A 12,405-nucleotide genomic window follows, 5' to 3' on the forward strand; every position below is an offset into this window, starting at 1 on the left:
AAGAATAAAATATCTGCATGTGCACAATGCAGAATTAACAGAACAAAGAATCTTTAACAATCCCACTACTAGACAGACCTTTAGAAGAGAATAGTTGCAGATTTATTAAAACATTTATGAAGTTGTCTGTCTTGGTAGGTTAATTCTTGGTCTAATAACTTTGGCAATGTCCCTTAAATGGAGTGTACAGTACTCTGAATTCCGTCTACTTCAGGGCTTTCTATTGTGACCATCACTGTGATATAAGTACTTTTAAAATGACCTCTCAATCAAGCTTTCTGAGACCTCGACCGTCTGTGTGGTCTAATTATCCTGAGTCCATGAAAAGGAGTCAGCTAATCCAGAGTGCTAATTCTCTCTTTGATAGTGATTCCTTCCGTTGTTTAGGTCAAGCCACTTCACTTCTTTTGCCTCAATTTTCCTCTTTGTAAAATTGTGATTCTACTATTTACAGGGATGATGTAAGAGATGATTGTCAGCAAAGCACTATATGAGTGCTAGGTATTATTTATTTTATAATTCTTGACCATAAGCTATATAGCTCTAGAAAACTATCCTGAGTGTAGTGGTTGCTTGTGTATTTTGAGCCATCAGTGACTGATTAAAATGTAATGTCACAGAGTAACAGATTTTGAAAGCTGACTGCCCACAAAATTATGTGCAAACTCCAAATTGGGAAGCTGGTTTGAAAAATCAGACCTGGAAAAACTGTAGCCAAGAGTTTCAAAAGTGATTTAGTATCAGGGGGTAGCCGTGTTAGTCTGTATCTACAAAAACAACAAGGAGTCTGGTGGCACCTTAAAGACTAACAGATTTATTTGGGCATGAGCTTTCGTGAGTAAAAACCTCACTTCTTCGGATGCATCCGAAGAAGTGAGGTTTTTACTCACGAAAGCTATGCATCCGAAGAAGTGAGGTTTTTACTCACGAAAGCTCATGCCCAAATAAATCTGTTAGTCTTTAAGGTGCCACCAGACTCCTTGTTGTTTTTGTAAAAGTGATTTAGGGTATCCAACTTCAGATACCTTAAAGAAGCCTAATTTTCAGAAGGCAGGTGCTCAGCTCTTTCTGAAACATTGGGTCTGTTCTGAGTCTTTCAAACGGGGCATCCAAAAAATCACTAGACACTTTTGAAAAACCCTGCGCAGGCTGCTTTGTGCAGAAGCAACAAGCAGCTGCACACAGCCCTTATTTCCTCACCTTGGCCTAGGATAACCTTATTGTTCTCAAACGGTTAGTTTATTTACTTTAGATGTTGGAGTGAATTTGGTTTGTAAAAGGAAACAACGCAGAGGACCACAAAACGAAGCTTTTCCCACCAACTACACTATCCGCTAATGATACTGCCAACTACTAATATTCATCCCTATGAGTGCCTGAAAAACTGTTTGTTTTACTTTGGTATCTTTGGCGGGAGCTCATGTCTTTATTTCTACAGAAAGTGGGGAAAATCAAGCTTTCCTCTTACCACGTGCTAATGGATAACTAACTTCCTCACTGGATTTTAAGCAGTTTTATTTACCTTCAGCCCTCTCAGCCACGTGGAAGAAATAGCATTGCTAGGGGTATGAGGTGATGATCCACACATTGGGCTATAAACCGTAAGAGGTAAAACTTAGGGTGGCAGGTTGTTGGAGACACAAGGAATCTCTTCCTCCCCCCAAAACTCCCTTCTGCTTGTTGTAAATGACACTGACATAACTTATCTATTCCCCAACGCAGGGGGAGTCAAGAGGGAGACCCTGGGCCAAACCCAGACGCTTTTGAACACACCCCAAAATCTTCATTTACTTTTTTTTTACTATTTTCTCAGGAGTCTGGACCTTGACCAAGAAACTTGGCCCTGACAAAAAAACAAGGACGACGGCGCCCTAACGTGTACCCCAAGGCTGCTGCAGAGAGTACCACATCCCCCCCCCCCCGCTCCAGGGGGCGGAGCCTGCCCTCCACCCCCAGGAAGCGCCTTGGGGCAGGAACCAGGGGCGGGTTCCGTCTGTACAGCACCGGGCCCTGGGCCAGGAGCGGGACCCGGGTGACGCTCGCGCTCTCCCCCGCCCTGGGGGGCTGCTGGGTGTCATCATCCGGGTTCCCTCAGAGCAGGGCCCACCGCCCCGCCACTCCCTCCCGCTCGCGCCACCGTGCCCGTCACACAGGTCACACGGCGCATGCCCACCTCTCTCCCCAAGAGAAAGCCGATCTCAGTCCTGGGGACGAGGGGCCTAGCGCGTCACGTGATTGCCTATCCCGGCCGGTATCGACCGCCCATCGCATCATGCGGCTCGACGCTCTGCTGCCTCTGTCTGGTCTCCCTTTGAATCTTTAGGTGTAGCTAGTAGAACGCCGAGTGACCGATCCATTTCGTTCTCCTCCCCCTCCCCCTCTCTAATCACCCCAGGCAGCGAAGGGATGCCACTGCCCCCTCCACGGCCAGGCAGCCTGGTGAGGAGCCTGCACAGTGTGTCCGCTGTCTCTGGGCTCGGGGAGCACCTGGGGAGCCGGGTCAGTGCTGCCACGGGGCGAGAGGGGTCCTGCAGCCACGTTACTATCTTGTGACTCTGGGGCGGACCCTGTGGGGCCGAGGGGTCCGTGTCGCTATGGGGGGACCCTTTGGGGGTGAGGGGTCCGTCTCGTTATAGGAGGGGCTCTGTGGGGGCGAGGGGTCCGTGTCACTATGGGGGGAGCCCTGTGGGGGCAGGAGATCTGTGCCGCTATGGGGGGGCTCCATGGGGGCGAGGGATCCCTTTCATTATGGGGGGACACAGTGCAGGTGAGGGGTCCGTGTTGCTGTCAGTGGTAGGGATGAGAGGATCCATGTTGCTGGTGGGGGGACTCCTATGCAATATATGGGGGTGCTGGGTTGCTATCACCTCTGAGGGGAAGAGGGACTGTGCGGTGCTGCCACTTGGGGGACCTCTGTGCTGGGAGAGGGGTTGAAGGGCCCTGTGTCACTGTTACTGGGGGAATCAATATATGGAGGTTGCTTTTCAGGCTTGACTTATTTAATTGTCACAACACCCCAGTGAAACGGTTATCTCCAATTTACAAATGGGGAGACTGAGGCACTGAGAGGTGAAGCAACTGGCAGAAAGTCACACAGCTGGTCAGTGGAAGAGCCAGGAATGAAATCTGTGGGACTTCCTGTCTAGCAGCCCTGCCTCAAGGCAACACATTGACTGTACATATGTTTAATATATAAGCCCTTTGGAGCAGGGTCAGGATCTTTGCACGGCACCTAATGCTTTGCACAAAGGCCCTGATGCAGAGTGGGGCCTTTAGACACTATTGCAATACAAATATTAAATAACAGTAACTTGTTACACAATTGTACCATCAGAGATTAATTAAAAGCTAAATGAAATCAGGACTCAATATTTAAGAACCATGTCTCACACCACCTCCTCAGATAATATCATGGATTTTCCCTCCCACTCCTGTCTCCCTGTGGTTGGATTCTAGTTTTTTTCCTAATCTGGAGCCTCTGAGCTTCCTTCCATAAGAGACAACAAGCTGGCAGCAGTGAGATGGACATTGGGCTGTCGTCTGCTACTCCATTTTTGACTGTGTTCCCTCTAGGTTCCCTCTCTCTGATTGTATGGTTTAGATCCTGCCTTAATGTATCCCTACAGATAGTCACATTTAATTTGTTTCATATTATTTTTTTAGTTAATAATATTGACAGAGATGCTCAGAATTTTGAACTAGAGGAAAAGTAACTGGAGATGGGGAAATACTTCACAGGACAAATGTTTGTGAGAGGCCTAGTATCTTTGTCCTATATAAGGACAATATAGGGTGACCAGACAGCAAATGTGAAAAATTGGGATGGGGGTGGAGGTAATAGGAGCCTATATAAGAAAAAGCCCCAAATATCAGGACTGTCCCTATAAAATCCGGACATCTGGTCACCCTAGGACAATACTAGAGTAAAATAATATTTTGATTACCATCCAAGTCTTTGTAATTACAGTTAAACTGTTGCTTTTAAGTATTCCAGAGTTGTTGTTGTGGGTATTTGGAGGAAAGAGCATCTTTGGAGAGCCCCTGTGTAATGATTTTTTCTTCTAGCAGATGGCATTTGTGATGCTAATGCCTTGTGCCTTGAGTTTAGAATATATCACATTAGTTTTTTAATATCAGTGAGTCATAAATACTAAAAAGAAATGTAATATCTTATAATTTTAGTGTACTGAATTTTACAGTTCTATAGTAATCTCTGTGCATTTATTTTATGACCAACAAGAATGAGTATTTTGTCAGGTTTTAAAGACTAAGTTTGATGACGTAGGTGGATTTTCCTATCCATAAAGGGACATTTCAGCTTGAGGAAGAGTGTGGTCTACTGGCTATAGCAAGGTGGGACACGGAATGTAATCTCTTGGGTTCTGTACCCAGCTCTGCTACTAATTTACTTTGTGACCTTGGGCATGTAATTTACCTTCTGTTAGCCTCAATTTCCCCATGTGGAAAATTGCAATAGTAATACAGTACTAATTTATAAAGTATTTAGAGATCTTCAAATGAAAAGCATTTACAAACATAAAAAGTATTATTATATTTTGTACATTATAGCTTTTTAGTATCAAATTTAGCCCAGGCCCAACTCCAGTCAGTGGAATTGCCCCTCGTTACACCAGGATTGAATTTAACCCAGAGACTTTTACTACGTGTTACTAATCCCTCTCAGAAGCTGGAAAATACTCTTTTCTTGCTAGATTTGTCATCTTCCATTTGGTAAAGAATGTTTTCCCTCATCTGCTTTTATGTAATGCAAACCAAGTGGCTTTGCTGTACTTCCTCATTAGGAGCCTCATTGATATTGTCACAATTTTGACAATGCTTTATTTACTTTTGCTCCCTCTACTGGCTGCCTGATTCTACAGCAACCGAGCAATATGCTACAAGAGCATGCATAAAGTAGGTAAGGCCCAGTCTACAAACGACTACACCATGCATGAGCATTTAGATTATCACATAGAAATGTAAAGTCATTTCATGGGCCTGCCTACCAATTTGAGCACACAGATGCAGAATTTAGATTTGATATTTAGGTACCCATATCTGAAATTTAGGTGCTTTTCTTTGTATCTATTTGTCTCAATGAGAATAGGTGATATTTTTATTTCATTAAAAAATAGCCTGTATTATCCCCTTGTATACAAAAGTTTAAAGTCTGTGATTCCACATATTCTTCTTCCGATGCTCTCATTCATGGGATTAGCAGGGTGCAAAATGGGCAGGATGTATGGCCCAAAAGAGATCCCAGCCTCTGTTGCCCTATATTCTCAGTCAGAATTCCCTCTCTGCAAGATTTCTTGAAGAGCGGCTTGCAGTGTTGGAGGAACAGGCTTTTTACCTCAGCTTGTTCCTGTCTCACCTCTATTCCGCCCCACCCCCCAAATCCCAACCCTATTAACTTCTTCCATGAATCCAGTCAGAGAGAGCAATGTAACTAAGAAGGATCCACAAAGGGACTTAGGCGTTGCAATGGTGAGCATCATGGCACCTAACCTTTAGGCAGCTAGAAAATTCAGGAACACACTGTGATCCCCAAGGTCGAGTTAGGCACCTAGGCTCCCAATGCAATGAATGGGGAGAGAAAGGCATCTAAGAATGGGATCCTCAGAAGCAAGCCCACTAGGTGGGGAGCCGCCTAAGATAGCCAATAAGAGATGCTAAGGAGAGGGGTGTGTGCTAAGCCCCTCCCCTTTCTTGGAGATAGAAGCTTAAGTTCAGGTTGCAGGAAGGTTTGTAGCTTGGTGATCCACAAACAGCCACCCACTGCCTGGAATCAGGCAGCTTAGGTGCCTAAGGTGTTTCTTGCAGGAATGAATTAGGCACCTACCTCAATCCACACAAGACAGACGGAGGTGGAGGGGCATATCTTATAATTTCTAGAATCTCCTGTTGAAGCTGGTCCACTGTGGATGAATAATGATAGTTGATGGAGCAGGGGGACTAGACGAGGGTTTTCCTCCCTTCCAGGTGGATGCTCTATTTAAGTATTTGTCCACAGTGGAACAGTCATTGGTCCAGAGAGAATGATTCTATAGACCTGTCGTTAGGGCACTGACCTGGGAGGTGCCTAGAGGGTTTGGTGAGAGTTTTGTGGCTTGCAGTGGAGCTACAACTGGGACTTAGGTGCCTAACACAGGGGCTTGGGTGCCTGAGTCTGGGGTTTAGATGTCTGAATACTTTCGTGGATCCCACACCATCTTACTTAGTCGCTTGCCCTCTCTGAATGGGTCTACCCTGTTTTTTTCTCTCCTGCACTGCACACTAGGGGAAGTATGTGGGCCTAAGTTATTTAGACTGAAAAGGACACTCTTTGCAAGAATTTTTAATTGTAATTATTGAAAATGATGTCTCGTAGTACTTGTATTGTCTATTAATGACTCCTAATGAAATTAGCTCAGTTTACATGGAAATGTTTTTTCATAACCAAAATCATTCTGGAAACAAAAGTTCAGCTCCTTCTGGCTTGTTTGTGGATGTCGGTGATAAAGATTCTGCTGTCAGAACTGTTAATGGTGTTAATGCATGCAACAGAATAGAAGCTAGCTCCCAGTCTCTCATGGCTCTGCAGTTCTAATAGGAGTCAAAACTGGTTTTTGACATTAAAATCACAAGACTGAAGTCTTAATATGCATTGGGAGCTAATACACTGAAGAAGACGATGTCATTTTTGCCTCATAATTACTTCCCTGGTCATAATTGCATTTTAAAGTATTACAGATTACATTTTGCAGCCCAACCCTTCACCAATGTCCTTTATGTGTTCTTACATTCCTAGTCAACAAATTTCCTGCTTTGTACCATGCAGTATTATCTGGCTATAACATGTCTTGTGTTCACATGCCTTTTATATTTTAACTTGAATACTAATTCTCCATAAACCCAGCTTCCCCTGGAATAGTAAGAACTGTGAACCAGTCAGTTGTAACTAGTTTCTCCACAAAAGCCAATGAAAACAATACTCACAATTCCCTTTTTCCAAGATGCATGTATTTTGCCAGTGTTAAAAGAAACTTTAATGCTGACAAATCAAAGCTTGAACTTTTTGCTTTTGAGTTATTATGCTGTCGTGTTGCAATTTGCACAACTTTGAACCTAAGTAAAATGTGTGTATATTAAAAGAGAAAAGGTAGTTTAACTTAAATGGCAGTAATAGCATTCTGGGTCAGAAAATGTATGTAGGTGGATTTATGGATCATTTTTTAAATATTAAAGTTTGACCCATTAAAATGTATTTGGTACTACAAATGAAGAGTTTAAAATTGCAATGGCTCGAAAACCACTGTAATTGCTGACAGGTTTCAGAGTGGCAGCCGTGTTAGTTTGTATCAGCAAAAACGAAGGAGTCCTTGTGGCACCTTAGAGACTAACAAATTTATTTGGGCATAAGCTTTCGTGGGCTAAAACCCACTCCATGCACCTGCTGAAGTGGGTTTTAGCCCACAAAAGCTTATGCCCAAATAAATGTATTAGTCTCTAAGGTGCCACAAGGACTCCTCATTTTAAATGCTGAGCAATTTCAAAATTATTGGTCTCTATGGAGCAGTAAAAGTGATCACAAAACAATCAGAATAAAATAAATCCATGAAAAGCTGTTCAATTTTTGCCACAGCTAAGAGCTGAAGAAAAACTTCCTTTGAGTTTAGTATTGGCACACTGGAATGTGACAAAAAGTAGACCCTTGAGGCTTTTGTCATATACCATGTAACTGCTGTAGATTGCCACTGTGATATAGCTCATGTAATACTTTGTTCCACTTCTGAAATCCGAATCAATCATGTTATTACAATAGCTAAAAAAAACAAACAAACCTATTTTCAAATGGTGGTGGTGTGAATGAGTATGTGTATATATAATTTTACTCTGTGTATGTATATATACACACACACACACACACTTTGAAATAACATGCACATGATGGTATGGTAGAAAAGTTTTACTAATTTGTGTTTCTGATAGCTGTATTATTTACACATGTGAAAGCCATGAATGAGGTCATCCTAAATGATCTCAAAACCTAATATTTCTAATATCAAAAAACTTCCAAATATGTTATATTCATGTAAGTACTTCAGACATAACAGTTCAAAACATGAATAAAATCCCTCTTTTTTTCTCCTGAAAAAATTTTTTTTTCTTCACAAAAAGCCTTGTTGAGAAGTCCTGTTATGATGCATTTTGATTATGTGCTTCTTATGATGACTCTATTCAGTATTGCTTAACTTAACTGGGTGGTAATCGTATATGACTTTCTATAAAGAATTGATGTATAAAGGAATTCTTCCGAAGAGCTTCGTGAAGCTAGTATAGGTCTGCCTTCTGGAGAAAATATGACCCATTAAACTGCAGTTGCTAGATGAACCAAGTTGTAAAAAATTGGACATGTAGGTTCTATGTACACTGCAAATCCTACTGAGTAAGGAGACCCAGTAACAAAAGGGTAGTTTCTGACATGGTTAAAAAAGTATATTACCCTTGCAGTGTAGAGGGGCCTTGTTAACTGTGTTCCCAAACTGAACAAAAATCCAGGCTGCAGCATGGTTCAGAAACATACTTAAAACATGATTCAATCTCATCTACGCTGCAGGAATGAATTCTTTTATCGCTCGGTTGACGGACAACCTGTGCTGTAAGCATGTCACTCAGCATGGTAGGACTTAGAGTATTGATAGAAGCTTTGATACGCCCAAAATAGAATGATAATGTCAGATTATAAGCTAGTGGAAAGGCTCAGAGGAAGCGGGGGGAAAAGCCAACTCTCTTTCTCATGATTTATTCTTAACAGTCAGAAGGTGATTTTTACAATCAGAGAAAAAAATACACAGGAAAAAATTCCCAGCTGAGGTTCAACCCATTCCTACAATCTCTGAGTGTAGAGCCCAACCTTTCTAAATACATTTTCTCCTTACTCTTACCCTAAGAGTGGCTACTTAAGAATGTCTACACTGCAATTAAAAACCCATGGCCAGCCTGTACCAGCTGACTCCAGTTTGCAGGGCTCAGGCTAAGGGGCTGTTTAATTTCAGTGTAGACATATGACACTGCAAAGTGGGAGGGTCTCACATCTACACTGCAATTAAACAGCCCCTTAGCTCGAGCCCCACAAGCCCTAGTCAGCTGGCATGGGCCAGTCACCGGTGTCTATTTGCAGGATAGATATTCCCTTAGGCCTGGTCTACACTAAACCCCCAATTCGAACTAAGGTACGCAACTTCAGCTATGTGAATAACGTAGCTGAAGTCGACGTACCTTAGTTCGAACTTACCGCGGTCCAGACGCGGCAGGCAGGCTCCCCCGTCGACTCCGCGTACTCCTCTCGCCGAGCAGGATTACCGGAGTCGACGGCGAGCACTTCCGGGTTCGATTTATCGCATCCAGACAAGACGCGATAAATCGAACCCAGAAGTTCGATTGCCTGCCGCCGAACCAGTGCGTAAGTATAGACATACCCTTATAGACCTTCTCCTGAGCACCTGTGCAATGGGAGGTGAAGCTGAACCGGAATTATCTGAGGAGGAATGTAGACCAATGCTCTCAGTATGAGAGTTACTCCACAATTTTTCAATAGCAGCCACAAACCTTTGATATTATGTGGTGGGGGTTGAATTCTACTCTAAACATTTACCAGATAGGAATCTCAGGGAAAACTTTCCACATTCAGACAGCTGGAATAGTTGTAGATTTCCCCACTGAAATGTAAAGGCCGTGCTATAAGATTTAAGAAGGTAGAAAGTGTGACTAGTGCAGTGTTTCTCAACAACTGGTCCATGGACGAGCGTTAGGGTGACCAGATGTCCCGATTTTATAGGGACAGTCCCGATTTTTGGGTCTTTTTCTTATATAGGCTCCTTGGTGTCTGGTCACCCTAACCAGCGCTGGTCTCTGAGATCTCCCTGAGATCTCCTTGATACAGTTTAGGAAGGCACCGGTCAAAAAGGTTGAGAAACCCTGACTACAGTATTAAATAGGAGGGCCTTATGATATAAACAGGGTTCAAAATTTGCCTTTGTGTTCATCATAAAGAAAATCCCAATTGTTTAAAAAAAAAAAAAAAAACTTGTTCCACCACTTCCCATACTTTTTCCTCAGGAGAAAACACAGAATATAACAGAGGTAATAAATCTATTTTATGGTCTGCATGAGAAAGGGTGGAGACACTCCCTTTACTCTATTTTCTTCCCATAAATTGAAATGTGTATGAGATAATATGGGAGATGCTGGGATTCTCATCCAACAAATTCACAGCTGGATTCTGCTTTATTATTTCTTTAAACCTGATAATTTATCACCAGATTCACTTCTGGCTGTCAAAACTATCAATTGCTCAGTGTCCTCTCTGGTTAGTAGGTGTGCTCCAGAAAAGATACTGTAGCGCATGCACAGAAACATAGCTCAGCTGGTCCAGTTAGTCAGAAAATTCTACCTGCCTTTCCTTCAAATGCAAGTTTCCATCATCAAGAATGGAATTTGAACAGCAGAAGATTTGATCATTTGAGGGGTGTGGAAAGAGGAATTATGCAAACACATCAGTTCTGTGAACATTATTTTTTATTCTGTGTCATAGATGTGGATGATGTTTTACAGGGCCAGATTCTGCCATCTGAAATCAATGGGACTATTTGTGGAATAAAGTACTATACAGTGTGAGTAGAGGTGGGAGAATAGAGTGCTGGACTAGACAACACAGCAAGGATGGATGACAAAGAAAGGGAGAGGGTAAGGGAATGCATGAATTAGATCAGAGAAAGATTGTGAGGTATGCTTGTTGTTATATATGCATTTTAACTTATTAAAATGGGGGAGGAGGAAGTAGTGTCCAGAGTGAAAGCAGGGTGAAGGCCAGGTTGACCAAAATAACTACATTGTGAGGGGGGGATTTGAAGTGGGAGACTGTGGTTATATACTTTACAGGGTCAGTGAGGGTGTGCCGGGTATAGTGTGCAGCATGAAAAAAGGCATGGGCATGCCTATGGCCAAAGGAGAGCAGGGGAGCAACAAGGTGAGCTGAATTGGCTGAGCATGGATATAAGTGGGAGAATAGGTGATAGCTAGAAGTGAGACTTAAGCTGGGACAGAACTGTGTAGCACCTTATAGACAGAGATGAGCTTGAATTTAAAATGGAAGAGAGATTGATTTATCACAAAGTTGCCTCTGCACATAGCTCTTAAACATTTTATTTTCTATATTTTAGAATATATACCTAAGAAACTCCTAAGTTTTACTATCAAATATTACACGTATAGTGTCAAGGGACATACCTGTGTCTCTGCTCTTTACTGCCACCACAGCCATCTGAGTGCACAAACTGACAAGTTGTGTCACAATAAGTCACTGTTGTCCTTGGGAAAGCAAAGGTAACTTTTTGGCATGACTGGGAAATGGGATAAAGAGTGATGAAGCTTTGTCCCAAATAGGAAGCCTGATGTGGTATGAGCACTTAGCTCTGTGTGCTTTTAATTATTATTTAAAAAAATTCAAAATCAGTTTGACACATTTTTGTCTACTGTTTCTTTCTTTATGCTGACTGACATCTGCTCTGTTTCTGATTGGTCAGAGATTTAGAAGGTAGATGCAGAAAGCAAATGAAATTAAAACCCTGATAAGAAACCGTAAGAGTAACATAACCTTGCTGCTACCAATGCATTAGAAATCCTGACTCCTACAGGACTATCTGTCAGTTTTACGATCTGTTAATTATCAGGGGTTGGCAGAATATACTTATACTGATATATTGCCCTACTGTTCTTTGATTAACACTGATAAGTTCCAGCCCCATAACTAGAAGATTGTGACTTTTTAAAAACATAATGAGCCAAAATATGCCTGATGCAGGCTAAGTGACATAGGTAGTTTTGTAGCATCACATTTGCCTTACATTAGCTCTGCTTGAGACCATAAGAATTTAAGAACGGCCATACTGGGTCAGACCAGTGGTCCATCTCGCCCAGTATCCTGTCTTCCCACAGTGGCTGGTGTTAGATGCTTCAGAGGGAATAAACAGAACAGGACAATTATCAAGTGATCCATGCCCTGTCATCCAGTCCCGGCTTCTGGCAGTCAGAGGTTTACGGACACCCAGAGTATGAGAATCATCCCTGACATCTTGTCTAATAGCCATTGATGACCCTATCTTCCATGAACTTATCTAATTATTTTTTGACCACCCCTTTGGATGTAGCTCCATTGGAGATTTTATTTCTGCTAAGAGACCTGTGAGCAGGGACTGTTATTTGGTCTGGGTGGCTGCGTGTGCATGTTACCACTGTAAACCATGGCTTTTCCCCGTTTAGATAATCCACAAGGGAAATTGCAATGGGCCCGCATAGCAGTCTCCCCAGATCAGCCAGCTTTCCCACTGCTCCCTTCTCAGTCTTCCTGATGCTCGTTTATGT

The 12,405-nt window shown here is 42.6% G+C and overlaps 1 protein-coding gene across 10 annotated transcripts in view; it reads left to right on the forward strand.

Moving 5' to 3' along the window:
* The first annotated feature begins 2,329 nt into the window (after positions 1-2,329).
* Positions 2,330-12,405, forward strand: part of GNB1L (G protein subunit beta 1 like) — a 52,660-nt gene continuing 42,584 nt past the window's right edge. For 4 of the 10 annotated variants that reach the window (XM_034790779.1, XM_034790776.1, XM_034790781.1 and 1 more), the window contains exon 1: positions 2,347-2,499. The gene's annotated coding sequence lies outside the window, so the exon portion shown is untranslated. Of the gene's footprint in view, positions 2,500-12,405 lie in introns of all 10 variants that reach the window. The other 6 variants (XM_034790782.1, XM_034790777.1, XM_034790784.1 and 3 more) reach the window with 4 other exon arrangements.

This window comes from Trachemys scripta, chromosome 15, assembly GCF_013100865.1.
Source record: "Trachemys scripta elegans isolate TJP31775 chromosome 15, CAS_Tse_1.0, whole genome shotgun sequence".
NCBI lineage: Eukaryota > Metazoa > Chordata > Testudines > Emydidae > Trachemys > Trachemys scripta.